Source organism: Schistocerca serialis, chromosome 6, assembly GCF_023864345.2.
Source record: "Schistocerca serialis cubense isolate TAMUIC-IGC-003099 chromosome 6, iqSchSeri2.2, whole genome shotgun sequence".
In the NCBI taxonomy this organism is placed as follows: domain Eukaryota; kingdom Metazoa; phylum Arthropoda; class Insecta; order Orthoptera; family Acrididae; genus Schistocerca; species Schistocerca serialis.
In genome coordinates this window covers 473,071,293-473,087,774 of record NC_064643.1, presented here as the reverse complement: position 1 = coordinate 473,087,774, position 16,482 = coordinate 473,071,293, and positions in this window count along the sequence as shown.

Below are 16,482 nucleotides of genomic sequence, written 5' to 3'. Positions count from 1 at the left end.
GCGGTCTCAAGTTCGCGTTCTCGCTTCCCGAGCAGTGGGTCTCGGGTTCGATTCCCGGCGGGGTTGAGTATTTTCATCTGCCTCGAGATGACTGGGTGTTTGTGTTGTCCTCATCATTTCATCATCATTCATGTGAGTGGCTAGACTTAACTGGGCAAAGGTTGGGAATTTGTACGGGAGCTGGTAACCGCGCCGTTGAGCGCCCCACAAACCAAACATCATCATCATCATTCACCTGATCACAGATTTTAACATCCACAATATCGTCGCCAGATGTTCTGTAATGGGCATAAGCATCTAAAGTCTTCTTACACAGAAGCGTATCAGTAAATGTATTGTCAAAGTTGTCCAATTATAACCACAAACCAAAGTAATCATCAGTGGAGGTCGTCTTCATTTCAAAAAGTTGAGTAATGCTAAGCAATTTGGAGCATGATATTTTGACAGTTTGAAACATAAACATCTGTGACACATTGTTGTGTAGACGGAACAGTGTGGTGCAGTACGTGGATGCTTTAGTACGATGTAATATTCAGTGCAGTACCCAAATTATGAGACATGCAATGAGAACAGGGTTACACTTCTGTAGGACAGCCGGCCGCTGTGACCGTGCGTTTCTAGGCGCTTCAGTCTGGAACCGCGCGACCGCTACGGTCACAGGTTCGAATCCTGCCTCGGGCATGGATGTGTGTGATGTCCTTGGATTGGTTAGTTTTAAGTGGTTCTAAGTTCTAGGGGACTGATGACCTCAGATGTTAAGTCCCATAGTGCTCAGAGCCATTTGAACCATGTTTTTCTGTAGGACAGCATCTCTACCACAGACATCCTGTATGCTTCTCCTGAACATACTTTAATTTTTGGGCTATCATGTCCCTGCAGATTCGGCTAGTAGTTTATAGTCACTTCTTTCACAGGACACATTGAACTTGACATGTCATGTTCTAATTTGCTTAACATTCATTACCTTCTGGGTATGGACAGGACCCCAAACTGACAAATGCACTGATTTTTGGTTGTTACTGGACAACTTCGACTATTCTGTTACTGAAATTAGTAGCGTAAATCATAGCATAAACTACTTGCTCATTAACAAGAAGAATTTAATTAAGTTCATTACAGAACTCTTTTGTGATAATACTATGGTGGTTAAAATCTATGACTAAGGGGAGTCCAAGAATAAGTAGTGAAGGAACATTTTGTCACGTTACGTAAGGAAATATATTACGCATTTAACAGGTATCCATATGGTAAGCTCTCTAACTTCCTCTCTGTCAGGCATGACATCAAGACAAAAGTACCATTACTCCTGCATGAGAATGGTAGTTTGACAGTAATAGGAATAATATACAAAATCGGCAAGGAAACATCTAAAAATCTCGTAGCCATACCACATAAAATGGAACTGGCTGACGTTAAAATGGAGTTCTCATGTACCAACTTCCTAGCACAATGGAGCAGCTTTCGATTAATAGACTTTCAAGTTCAAAGGTGTGGGAGCAGGGCTGCATCTTAGACTTACCTCTTTCGGTTGTAAGAACTTCTCTCTAGAACTTCTACCTGCTATTGATTACGCAACCTTCCCTATAGTCTAAGCATATTTTACTTAGAATTTCCAGTATCTCTTCACGGCCCCAACGTAAATCCTAAAAGAACCTTTTATATTAAGCGATTTTGACATAAAATTCGCTGACTTCGGAAAGAAATTTTACGTTTTCAAGATAAAAGTCGCAGATTTTGGCACATGATTTACACACAAAAGACATTGATTTTTACCAAAAATTCACTGTTTTTGGAACAAAATTTGACGATTTTCACGCAGAATTCAATGATTTCGACCGAATGGTTTCGACACAAATTTCAGAAAGATACTTGACAATGGCCAACTGTCTGATGAAACCGCAAGAATCTATTCTAGGAAATCTACCTCTTAGAACATCCGTCTCATAACTCTGCATATACTGCAATGGTTTCGGGTATCATTTATCAAAAAACGTACTTCAAAAACACGCATGGCACTACTACCGATCTAACTTACAGGTTAAAGTGCAGTTGTTGACTTATTTAAGCTGAATAAAATCTTCTCGGTAACAAAGCCGCGTCAGTTTGAATAAGATTCTCGAGCTTTCGATGGCTAGCTCCGCCATCGTCGTCAGGAGCAAAACTACTGACTGCCGGAGCTGGCACGATTTTCCAATTATGTACCCGTGATTACTACCGCTAGCACCAGTCAGAGAGGACTGAAACGACGCGTACGCGGAAGGTGAGTTGGGCAGCTCATAGCAGCTTCGGCCCGCCGCGGAATCGAGTGACGTCGGGTGGCTCGAGGTGCCGGCGCCATGTTTAAAACTGTCGCTCCCTCCACCCTACAAGCGCTAAGCATCCCTCGTTGCTGCCTTTCGACATACAAAGTGCGCTTCCACTTCCCAATCAGTGCTGCTACGGTCGCAGGTTCGAATCCTGCCTCGGGCATGGATGTGTGTGATGTCCTTAGGTTAGTTAGGTTTAAGTAGTTCTAAGTTCTAGGGGACTGATGACCACAGATGTTAAGTCCCATAGTGCTCAGAGCCATTTGAACCATTTGAACCTAATCAGTGTATACCCCTGGTCTCTGTTAAAATTGTCGCTGTTCATTCTAATTTCATCCGCCTCTTTTATAACGGAATCCCGGTTTGTTGACGTATGAGCCAGACCTCTTGTGTTCTCAGACTGTATTTTGTGTCCGGTCCGTTTTCCAGGAAATTTTCAGCTATGGCCAACATGTCGAGCTTCCTGCGTTTAATATATCTCTTGTGCCCGGTACAAAGCTTTGCAATTGTGCGAATGGTCTGGCCTATATAGATGCTGCCGCACTCGCAAGGGTCTCCACACACCGGGCGCACGAAGAGCTTTGTCGTCTTTAACAGGGCGCAACATATCTCGTATCTTGCGGGCGGGCCGGAACACTGATCTCAATCCGTGTCTCTGCTGTACACAACCTAATGTGCTGCTCGTTGCCCCACACTATGGCAAGAAAGCCGACGGCTTGGCTTCTCCAGCCGATTCAGAAGGTATTCTTCTTCTGTGACACCTGAAAGAGTTTGCAGTGTCGCTTTTGCTATAATCATTCTCTCTGAACACGCGTCCCAAGTGCTGCAATTCAGACTAGAGGTGGTCGTCGTCAGAAATAACTTTGACTCTGTGCATTAACGTTTTCAGGACCGCTTTCTTGTGTCTAGGGTGGTGAAAACTATCGGCGTTTAAATATCGTTCAGAGTGCGGTGGTTTCCTACACACCGAATGATCAAGCCGGGCTCCTGATTTCTGCTCAACTAAAACATTCAAGAACGGTAGCTTGCCATCCTTCTCAATCTCCATGGAAAATTTAATGTTGGGATGGGCACCGCACATGTGATCCACGAAGTGCTGCAGTATATTTTCAATGTGAGGCCGTATCAGGATGGGATAATCGGTGCTCCTTAGGAAGCTGAATGAACGCAACACCGCAGAGTTCAGAGCGTGCTTCTCTAAGTGTTCCGTGAAGAAATTCGAGACAGCACGAGACAGTGGTAACACCATTGCTGTGCTACCCGTCATTTCATAATATTTGGCACGGTACAAGAAATACGTTGTCGTTACAACATTACGGGACAGTTTAACGATTCAAGGTGGAAACTGTTGGTCCAAAAGAACCACCTTGTCTTGTACTGGCATCCTCTTAAAAAGTGACACCACGTCCAGCCTAGCCATTGCGTCTTTTCGGCCTATTTTCATTTTCTTGAGTGTTTCAACAAATTTCTCCGAGTTTACAATACCACATGGTGTTCACAACGTCCCAGTTCTGGCGTTAATAATCCTGCAAGGTGTTTTGCCAGTCTGAAGGTAGGCGAGCTGATTGCACTAACAATGGGCCCTAGAAGAACATTTTCATTATTTATCTGTGGCAGTCCATAAAGACTGGGGGGTCTGGCGGAGCGAGGCGGTGGTACACACTGACTAGGACGTGGGGGTGGGTTGTCTAGAATTTCAAATTTTGCAGTTTACCACTTATTTTTTGAAGAACTTTCATCGCGATGACGTTAACAAATAGTTATATCACTGCATTCCTTTTCAAATCTTACCAGGGCACCCTCTCAGACAAATTATAAATGGGGCGTCTTAAGGGATGCAGATGTCCATGTAATAATGAAACCGTAGTGCACGTATCTAAAGACAGGAACCACATCACGACCTTCCGAAAAGGGTAGAGCGAGCTGGCGATTGTTATAGTACTCAGCTGTTAGTGTGTCTGGACCGACACATCTTTCATCTGAGTGGGTGCACTGGGGCCACACTGAGCTCTACCGACAGTTTTTCGCTTCTAAATGCTGTTCCCACATAGGCTATTCACCTCTACTCTCATACTATATCGTACTTCCTTGTCATCTGTACTTGCATCTTACTAGATGGTTACCATTCGACTTATTACTTTATACAAATGTGTTTAGCTATAAAATGCAGAAGGTACATGCGCACTGCATATACGTTTTGTGAGTTTTTAAGAATCTGAGGGGTGGGCATCGATGAGACCGTCTAATGTTAGTTTTATAACCAGCAGCTTGATTTTCAGGAAACTAGAGCAGCTAGTGCTTGTACGTCATCATCAGCATATTAAATTTTTGTTTTGATTTCTTAAAAATATAACACTAAAACTTTCTTGTTTCAGAGCCATTGCACAAGTTCTCCCCATAAGACGAGGTTGCAACTGATATTTTTGAATTTTCCAGCATTGTAAATTAAGACAAGCGGTTTGTGGCTCTCGAAGATTGGGTGGCTGACTGCAGTATCACCACAATTAACAAGCCCATGAGAGAAATCAGAACCACTATCTCAGATTTTTTTTAAATTCCTGCTAGTTTTAACGATGTGCTACTTTCATCACATTGATTGTAACGTCAGAGGAAATCTAAAAACCCCGCGTTGGGGAAAAAGGTCAGACAACCCTTCAGGCTGTACTAGTGAGCTGCGACGTTTGAAAGGCGGGGAAACCCAGTTATAAATAAAGAGGAAAGCCCTATATTAGCGACATCAGACGGAACTTGCTTCGGCAAGTTCAGAATCGTCTAGGAGGCCAACTCGTACAGAAGGAAATCAACAGCTGATGACGACAGATCTCACTACGGACCTGAGTTGCTAAAATCGGCACTGCCTCAAATGCCTCACTGTGACTTGGAGTGGAGATCGGCATGAGCTACTTCGGCAAGCAAAAGTCCAAATTTGTTTCAACAAATAAAGATGTTTCCTATTTTACTCCACACACACAGCAGAGCCTACCAGTTGTGGGAGTCAATTCAGGCAGCCTTTGGGGCGGAGGAGGCGATGCTGGGGGTAGTGCAGAGAAGGTGGACTAGTGTGCTATTTCTGTTACTTTGTGTTCTTAATTTCCCATGGTTTTCAGCTTAGGACTTGTGGGTTCTTGGATTCTAAACTTGGGACTCGGTGACCACAATCAATGGCAGTGCAGGACTGCTTAGCCAACCCTGGGGGTGAGGAGGCGGTGCTTAAGACAACCCCATCACAGGAATGGTATGTGTGTGGGGGGGGGGGGGGGGGGAATCTCAGTAGTGGAACCTGCACTTGCTTAAATAAATAAATTAATACTCTTATGCTATCCCAGCAATTGTGTCAATTGTTTAAACAGCTCAAGATGACTGGTTGCTGCTTTGGGGAAAAACTGTTTAATAAAGTCATGGGTGCATAGGAAAGTTGGGTTTAAACTTAGGACAAGTGGATTTTTAATTTCCCACCGTTTTAAATTTAGCACAAGTGGGCACTGAATTTTATGCTTAGCTCAAGTCACCTGACAACAACGCAGGTGGCACCGATATTCCCAGGGCCACCATCTTCAGTTCTGTACTTAGCACTGGTTATCTGACAGCCATCAAGACTGTTCTCAGATCTGCCATCTTAGATTTGACAAGTGTAGATCTTGGCTCCTGACATCAAACGGACTGGAGAAAAAACCAGTTGGGCTGGTGGCTATCTTGGATTTCAAAAGTGGCCATCTTGAATCCTATACCTGGCACAAGTGACCTGGCAAATCACGCAGGCTGTCCTAATTTGAGCAACCTTCGATTGGACAAGTGGATGTTTTTGATTTTGATTTCAAGGGAAGGCCCAGATGATATACTTCCGCCATCCTTTATTGCTAACTATGGACAGGTAAACTAACTATACCGTATTACCACAAGTGACCAATGATATCATACGAGTGGATAAAAGCCACTACATTTTTTAATTTCCGGAAAATTTATGCTAAAGACAGTTCAGATAAAAAATGCCCACCTTTTTTTTTAATTTCTCGCCATTTGATGCATAGGGCAATTGATCAAAGGCCACTGTGACGTCAGAGGAGTGGGACAAGGACTGAGGAAGACACCTGGCAATGTTACCTGTCATCACTGGATGATCGTTGATGACGCCGTTGGTAACCTGACAACAATGCAGACTGACCATGGACCTGAAATTCACCCCTTCTCTTAAATACACATGTATAAAAGTATTTCTGATTCACTCACGTTAATATTTGATGTCTTGGTATTAGCATTTTCTCTTTTCAGTGACAGTGGGCAACTTAAGCTGCAACGAGCAGGTTATTCTATTGTCATTGTGTAATACGTTAATACACTGCCAGACCAGAGAACTGAATCACTCAGAAGCGGAGGAAGAAATGAATTGTAACTTTCACCGTTGAGAGAATGTATGATTTTGTTTCAGTGATCGAGTCTACTTACAAAGAATTTGGCAGTGTGAGGCCACATATCAGTATAATGTTTCACCACTCTGGTCTGGATTCTTGTACTGGTTCGTTTTGGAAGGATTCCATAAAGCTGATGTATCTTCTTCTGAGGCAATTTGACCCTCATACGACGCAACTGGTCCTTGATATCCTGGATTGTAATAGCGTTGGTGTCCGAGCTGCTCCCACAAATACTCAACTGGGGATGGGGCTGAGGATCTTTCTGGCCACCAGAATACCTCAACATAACACAGATAGTTCATAAACACACATTCCATGCGTCGACGAGCACTCTACTGTTGAAAAATGACCCCATGACACTGTCCTATGAGAGGTAACACATGAGGCTGCAAGATGTTCGGGACATATCAATAGGAGTTAGTAATGGACGAGTATAGGGGGAATACTTTTCAGCAAATAATGGTAATACAGCGAGATCGCTTGAGACTGCATAATGCAACCCGTAGAGACTATTGTCTGTGCTGGAACTGTTAGTGTTTTTTGAAATGGCTGGTCAGTCCACAGTGCAGAGACAACTTCGTCCTAGTCCAGACTCAATGAACTAGATACGCTAGTTTTAGTTTTGAGGGTCAACTGCGAATGCTTGAAACGTGTTTTGTCCCACCGGGAACAGCAGGAAAGTGCCATTCTCCATCCCCTTGCTTGAAAATTGGCAGGAATGAATGGGAACGCACTAATGCTATATCTGGTCATTTGATCATGACGTCATGGTATATAGGACAGATACGAAGTCAGACGCCATCAGTCAGTGGAAGAACCATGAAGCACCAGCAACGACTGAAAGTGTCATCTGCCTCTGCCTCGCTGAAGAACGCTTGAAAGTAAGTAGGCCTACTGTAACTTGAAACCACGGAATATTTTGACGTACGATGTACAAAGTTTATTCAACAATCTGATTATTTGTGCATCAAATCCAGGCAGGGCAATAGTATTCAAATGTTAGTAAACAAATGTGATGCTATAAATACATTATACGAACGTTTAACGAACTATCTTAATGCATCAACATAAACACTGTTGTGAGATGGTCAAGGGAAACACGAATTCTGGAAACGAATCTAACACTCTCACACTCCCTCGTTACACTATTAATACTAGAAATACCTCAAAATCCAGTGACTATTCAGGAGTTAGTAGCTCGGCTAGATCTAAGAGATAGAACGTCAACTGACCAACATATGGTCGCGTCAGGCACAATGCGTAGAGGAAAACCCCAGTTATGGCAGCGACGAAATGTGCAGCAATATGTTAAACACTGATCAACGAACACTGAAGATTTCGGCATTTACCGTGAAATTCATTAGAAATTGTCTAAACATGACGAAGTACCCCAAATCGATAAAACATATTAAATCTGATTAATTATCGAACCATTTAATAATTTAGCTCAGCAAATAAACACGCCACATTACGGACTGATTGAGTAATGGAGTATATTCCACTCTGATCACATGTTGTTGCGAAACCTTCAACCCCACAACGAAACGGCATCGATTTACAACGTGAAATTCCGTAAGATTTAAATATGCGTTTCATACAATACTTATGCACTTAAGATACACACATTCTCTATGAGTTATCAAAGAATGGGCTTACAATTTATCATTCCACTGCAACGTATCTGTTAGATTCGTTTCGTACTATTTAACTTGTATTTCGTGCTGTTACACTATATCACTTGTAATTTAATTTTGTACTTCGTGTTTGTCCCCATTCAGTGGTACACAATTTCATTGAAGTACCAGTTTTTTCAGTAAGCACCTAATTCTATATACATTACCTACTGTACATTTTGTGCCCCCAAATTTCCTTTCTCTCTTTATTATCTGTATGAATGAGTGAGTGAGTGTGTATGTTGAATTTGTCCTTTATATGGTAGACGTACAGCATCCGGCTGCATTCTGGGGTAGCAACAGTGTAGCCAACGTAGCTTTCTCAGTCAAGGCAAAGAGATTTATACCCTCTCGATAGTCTCTCGACAGTACTTAAGATGGACCCCCTCCGGTCTCTTCCGGTTACCAGGGGGGAAGTTCTTTCCAGGGAGAGCGTGCTCTCGGCACTGTTAAAAGCGACTTGCTACTGGTGAGTGTGTTAATGTGTATTGGTGTGTAGGTATTCCAAATGATGTCCCCGTTTGATCTACTAGTTCATTTTAAAGTTCGATACTAGAATTCTTATATTTTTCAGAGTATAGCCACGAGAATATTTTTCTGTATGTAGATAGTTTTCTCGGTCCTCGCTTTGTGTAAGCAGAACATATGGTGTAGGAAGTTCGTTACGCCAGCACAGTTTTAAAATTCAGTTGTCTCACTTCTCATTCACCTGGAATGTATGTGTGAACGTTTCCCGTGTACGATGTGTGTGTTTCATTTCATCTACTTTTCATTTCGTTTCAATTTTAGGATTGTGCAGCTTTTTTCGTAGCACGTGGAGCTGATTCACCGTGTGTAGTTTCAGTACTATCTTGAATGTGTTTTATTTTCAATTTCGCACGATATTTCATTGCTGTTTGTGTCTATGTGGTTTACATTTGTGTTCTCGAAGTTTCCACGAGTCTTGGTAATTTTGCTTTCTTCATAAGTATTCAACAGCATTTGCGGGCGTTTCGCAGAACCGTAGCTTTTTTCATGTGCAAGGTGATGCAGATAAATTACTTTGTCTGAAAGTGTTCCATAGTATTAGTATTCACAATAATTAAATCATAGCTATAGAGATGAATCTCTGAGCCTTTGACGTATTGTGACGGGCAAAATTCTTTTTGTCTCTATTCTTGTGTGTGTGAATCTAATGTGTTTGTGTGAACTTCCCCAATGACCGCCCAAGATTTCCTTTTCATTTATCACCGCAGTGTACCTTAGGACGCAATATAATAATGATATAAGTGAGTTAATTAATTCAATAACAGGCAACGACAGATCGTAGTTAAGAATTACTTTATGAATTTTTAATATGATGTTTTATTTTAATAAACTATGTTAAATTGAGGTGCTGTTTATCAGACAATCCCCCCCCCCCCCTTTTGTAAGATTATTTTTAATTCATCCACCTGGCATTTCTGAAGCGCAAAGAAAAAAAAGAGTTCAAACTGCTCTAAGTACTATGGGACTTAACATCTGAGGTCATCAGTCCCCTAGACTTGGAACTACTTAAACCTAAGTAACCTAACGATATCACACACATCCATGACCAAGACAGGATTCGAACCTGCGACAGTAGCAGCAGCGCGGCTCCGGACTGAAGCGTCTGAACCGCTCGGCCACAGCTGCCTGCGAAGCGCAAAAGGCAGGCCTTATATTTGTAAACATTTGTCTCATTATCTTATTCTTTTTGTTGAGGCTTAAGGTCCTGCTTGCTGTGAATTATTTCATTTAACGTTTGTACTTAAACTGCTCTCATATGTTCAGTCACTTGGGCCTTGTTATTATTTCTTACTCCATAGTTATGCTTAGCAATTGAGTGATTAATTCAGATCTTGTATTAAATTTTCCCAATTTTAATTAAATTGGTTGGCGACTAGTTTAATTTTGTGACACACGAAACTTACAGCATACTGCAGAGTTTCACATTACAGTAGACTGCAGAGTTTTACACTGACTAACGTCATCAAGTTTCTGTTTGCAACGCACTTTCTAAATAACCATTCACCCACTAATAATAATTTACCACGTCCATGTGTTTCTGTACCAAGCCACCCACTTTCAAGTTCCACATATTCGCGAACGACATTAAAATTCAAACCCAGAGCTCTCACAACTCCGTTTAATAAATTTGCTATATGTCTTTAGAATGAATCCACTACCATATCGGTCTGGGAAATTGTCTCTTTTGTTCCCCCTCACACGTGAGGCCCAGCTCATTCACACACAAAGTATTCTTACCAAAATTCCAGAATGATAACACTGCACACTAATTTATACCCACACCATCTAAAATGATTACACTCGATTAGTAAAAGAAACTGATAAAATGATTGAAATTTTACTTTAAAAATTTCTCGTACTTCCCACGTGGAAACCAGCACATTCATTCAAAGAGTATTCTTACCAAAAACTGAGGGATTATATTTGAACTTCAGACGAAATTATTCCCACACTGACTAACATGATTATCCCTGACTACCAAAAAACCTGCAACAAAAAGACTTAAAATTAGCACCTTAAATATTTCAGTTTCCACCATCGGTGGGATATCCACACATCTGTCCATATTCACCAAACCCCGGCGGATCAGTGCTCTTCTTTTCACCTGGGCCTAACCGCTTCTGTTACCTCTGGAGTGGGGAAGCCACTAAAGATGCGGACTTCGTTACCTGCCAACCTAACTCTTTTTGTGTAATTGTACCAGTTCTGATGGCCCAACTAGACCACTCTGCGTTTCTATTTCCCCTGCAACTGCTGGCAAAACTAGGTCGGTGGACAGAACAGCAGCAGCAGACAGAGCGTGCTCCCTGCCGCTGTTGGATAAGCAGCTGAGCAGCAAGTCGTATACTCCTAGCTCACTCATTTGTTACATAGTTTAATTCTTAATTTCTTTGCGTGTTTTTGGTACTTGCATTGTTTAATTCATAAATTTCGGGCGTATTATAGTATTTGAGAGTGTAGCATCGCGTTTTAGTACCTGAATAGTGTAATTTCGCTTAGTCTCCTTCCGCCGCCGAGCAGTGTCAGCAGTGCGCAAGTAGCAGCATTACTGCATTTACTAGGCAATCTTGTATTTTAATAACCGTTTAAATTTTGTCGATTTGTTTGCGCTCTCTGTAGATTAGTTCAGACGTTCTTTGTAAAACAGTTTTTAGCATGGATAGGGACTGCAACTGCTGTGTTCGGATGCAGGCTGAGTTGGCATCCCTTCGCTCCCAGCTTCAGGCAGTGTTGGCTTCGGTCACACAGCTTGAGGCTGTTGCCAATGGGCATCACTGTGGGGGTCCGGATGGGGGTTTGTCGGGGACGGCCAGCTCGTCCCACGCATCCCCTGATCGGACTACGACTGTGGTTGCCCGGGATACTGCCCGCATTGAGGCTGATCCCTCACCTGTGGTAGAGTGGGAGGTCGTTTCAAGGTGTGGCAGGGGGCGAAAGACCTTCCGGAGGGCTGAACGGAAAGCCTCTCCAGTTTGTCTGACGAACCGGTTTCAGGCTGTGTCTCAGGCTGATACTGATCTTCGGCCTGACATGGCTGCTTGTCCTGTTCCAGAGGTTGCCCCTCAGTCTGCAAGATCCGGGCAGTTGCAGAGGGTGGGCTTACTGGTAGTTGGGAGCTCCAACGTCAGGCGCGTAATGGGGCCCCTTAGGGAAATGGCAGCAAGATAGGGGAAGAAAACCAATGTGCACTCCGTGTGCATACCGGGGGGGGGGGGGGGGGGGGGGGGGTCATTCCAGATGTGGAAAGGGTCCTTCCGGATGCCATGAAGGGTACAGGGGGCACCCATCTGCAGGTGGTCGCTCATGTCGGCACCAATGATGTGTGTCGCTATGGATCGGAGGAAATCCTCTCTGGCTTCCGGCGGCTATCTGATTTGGTGAAGACTGCCAGTCTCGCTAGCGGGATGAAAGCAGAGCTCACCATCTGCAGCATCGTCGACAGGACTGACTGCGGACCTTTGGTACAGAGCCGAGTGGAGGGTCTGAATCAGAGGCTGAGACGGTTCTGCGACCATGTGGGCTGCAGATTCCTCGACTTGCGCCATAGGGTGGTGGGGTTTCGGGTTCCGCTGGATAGGTCAGGAGTCCACTACACGCAACAAGCGGCTACACGGGTAGCAGGGGTTGTGTGGCGTGGGCTGGGCGGTTTTTTAGGTTAGATGGCCTTGGGCAAGTACAGAAAGGGCAACAGCCTCAAAGGGTGCGGGGCAAAGTCAGGACAAGCGGGGACCAAGCAGCAATCGGTATTGTAATTGTCAACTGTCGAAGCTGCGTTGGTAAAGTACCGGAACTTCAAGCGCTGATAGAAAGCACCGAAGCTGAAATCGTTATAGGTACAGAAAGCTGGCTTAAGCCAGAGATAAATTCTGCCGAAATTTTTACAATGGTACAGACGGTGTTTAGAAAGGATAGATTGCATGCAACCGGTGGTGGAGTGTTCGTCGCTGTTAGTAGTAGTTTATCCTGTAGTGAAGTAGAAGTGGATAGTTCCTGTGAATTATTATGGGTGGAGGTTACACTAAACAACCGAACTAGGTTAATAATTGGCTCCTTTTACCGACCTCCCGACTCAGCAGCATTAGTGGCAGAGCAACTGAGAGAAAATTTGGAATACATTTCACATAAATTTTCTCAGCATGTTATAGTCTTAGGTGGAGATTTCAATTTACCAGATATAGACTGGGACACTCAGATGTTTAGGACGGGTGGTAGGGACAGAGCATCGAGTGACATTATACTGAGTGCACTATCCGAAAATTACCTCGAGCAATTAAACAGAGAACCGACTCGTGGAGATAACATCTTGGACCTACTGATAACAAACAGACCCGAACTTTTCGACTCTGTATGTACAGAACAGGGAATCAGTGATCATAAGGCCGTTGCAGCATCCCTGAATATGGAAGTTAATAGGAATATAAAAAAAGGGAGGAAGGTTTATCTGTTTAGCAAGAGTAATAGAAGGCAGATTTCAGACTACCTAACAGATCAAAACGAAAATTTCTGTTCCGACACTGACAATGTTGAGTGTTTATGGAAAAAGTTCAAGGCAATCGTAAAATGCGTTTTAGACAGGTACGTGCCGAGTAAAACTGTGAGGGACGGGAAAAACCCACCGTGGTACAACAACAAAGTTAGGAAACTACTGCGAAAGCAAAGAGAGCTCCACTCCAAGTTTAAACGCAGCCAAAACCTCTCAGACAAACAGAAGCTAAACGATGTCAAAGTTAGCGTAAGGAGGGCTATGCGTGAAGCGTTCATTGAATTCGAAAGTAAAATTCTATGTACCGACTTGACAGAAAATCCTAGGAAGTTCTGGTCTTACGTTAAATCAGTAAGTGGCTCGAAACAGCATATGCAGACACTACGGGATGATGATGGCATTGAAACAGAGGATGACACGCGTAAAGCTGAAATACTAAACACCTTTTTCCAAAGCTGTTTCACAGAGGAAGACCGCACTGCAGTTCCTTCTCTAAATCCTCGCACAAACGAAAAAATGGCTAACATCGAAATAAGTGTCCAAGGAATAGAAAAGCAACTGGAATCACTCAATAGAGGAAAGTCCACTGGACCTGACGGGATTCCAATTCGATTCTACACAGAGTACGCGAAAGAACTTGCCCCCCTTCTAACAGCCGTGTACCGCAAGTCTCTAGAGGAACGGAGGGTTCCAAATGATTGGAAAAGAGCACAGATAGTCCCAGTCTTCAAGAAGGGTCGTCGAGCAGATGCGCAAAACTATAGACCTATATCTCTTACGTCGATCTCTTGTAGAATTTTAGAACATGTTTTTTGCTCGCGTATCATGTCATTTCTGGAAACCCAGAATCTACTATGTAGGAATCAACATGGATTCCGGAAACAGCGATCGTGTGAGACCCAACTCGCCTTATTTGTTCATGAGACCCAGAAAATATTAGATACAGGCTCCCAGGTAGATGCTATTTTTCTTGACTTCCGGAAGGCGTTCGATACAGTTCCGCACTGTCGCCTGATAAACAAAGTAAGAGCCTACGGAATATCAGACCAGCTGTGTGGCTGGATTGAAGAGTTTTTAGCAAACAGAACACAGCATGTTGTTATCAATGGAGAGACGTCTACAGACGTTAAAGTAACCTCTGGCGTGCCACAGGGGAGTGTTATGGGACCATTGCTTTTCACAATATATATAAATGACTTAGTAGATAGTGTCGGAAGTTCCATGCGGCTTTTCGCGGATGATGCTGTAGTATACAGAGAAGTTGCAGCATTAGAAAATTGTAGCGAAATGCAGGAAGATCTGCAGCGGATAGGCACTTGGTGCAGGGAGTGGCAACTGACCCTTAACATAGACAAATGTAATGTATTGCGAATACATAGAAAGAAGGATCCTTTATTGTATGATTATATGATAGCGGAACAAACACTGGTAGCAGTTACGTCTGTAAAATATCTGGGAGTATGCGTGCGGAATGATTTGAAGTGGAATGATCATATAAAATTAATTGTTGGTAAGGCGGGTACCAGGTTGAGATTCATTGGGAGAGTGCTTAGAAAATGTAGTCCATCAACAAAGGAGGTGGCTTACAAAACACTCGTTCGACCTATACTTGAGTATTGCTCATCAGTGTGGGATCCGTACCAGGTCGGGTTGACGGAAGAGATAGAGAAGATCCAAAGAAGAGCGGCGCGTTTCGTTACCGGGTTATTTGGTAACCGTGAAAGCGTTACGGAGATGTTTAATAAATTCAAGTGGCAGACTCTGCAAGAGAGGCGCTCTGCATCGCGGTGTAACTTGCTCGCCAGGTTTCGAGAGGGTGCGTTTCTGGATGAGGTATCGAATATATTGCTTCCCCCTACTTATACCTCCCGAGGAGATCACGAATGTAAAATTAGAGAGATTAGAGCGCGCACGGAGGCTTTCAGACAGTCGTTCTTCCCGCGAACCATACGCGACTGGAACAGGAAAGGGAGGTAATGACAGTGGCACGTAAAGTGCCCTCCGCCACACACCGTTGGGTGGCTTGCGGAGTATCAATGTAGATGTAGATGTAGCGCTAGTTACTGGCTACTCACACTAAACTGGCATTCACTCAGTCATGCACAATACATTAAATGAGAAATCAGGATGTGGAAATCATTCAGGAAAACACTCTTCATGTAAACAAAGCCATTACTTCCGAGAGCCTGAAGGCACAAAAGCAACAGATACAAGAATGTAGGCACAAAGGTCTTCCTCTCTATATAAATGAGAGGGATGTAACGGAGCTCTCTCAGAGTCCATTATCATCAATGTTTGCGGCAACATCTTGGATTCAAACTCTGATTCCCCTTTAGTTCTCATGAAATGTCGGTATTGACACTGTTGATGGTGACCTGTCCGTTGGATGGGGACGTTAAGTTCGGCGGCCCACTTGGAGCTTTCGAGAGGAGTACGCTACATGTTTTGGGTTTCACCCTCTTCCTTCTCTTATCATCAGCATCCAGGACAAACATGAGTCCACATTATGCGCAAGTGCTACAACCACCTCCTCTTCCCAGATACACTTAAGCAGTCGACTCTCACACTTCACGAAGGAAGGTGGGCGCAATACAGGTTCAAATGGCTCTGAGCACTATGGGACTTAACTGCTGAGGTCATCAGTCCCCTAGAACTTAGAACTACTTAAAACTAACTAACCTAAGGACATCACACACATCCATGCCAGAGGCAGGATTCGAACATGCGACCGTAGCGGTCGTGCGGTTCCAGACTGAAGCGCCTAGAACCGCTCGGCCACTCCGGCCGGCCGCAATACAGGGAAAGCCTTTATAATTAGGTGGCTGGAGCTGCCCTTTGGCGTCTCCTAGCCAACAAAGTCACATCACATCACGTTTTCCTTTTTTCGCCACTGCACTCACGTCGTTACGAAATATGTCCAGAGGAAGATACCTTTAAGTGCCAAAATAATTACTGAGAGTGACACTACGGAGTCAGTTTATTTGCATGCATAAGGTCTGTTATTTTTTTAGTTGGACCTAACTGCTAAGGTCATCGGTCCCTAGGCTTACACCCTACTTAATCCAACTTAAAGTAACTTACGC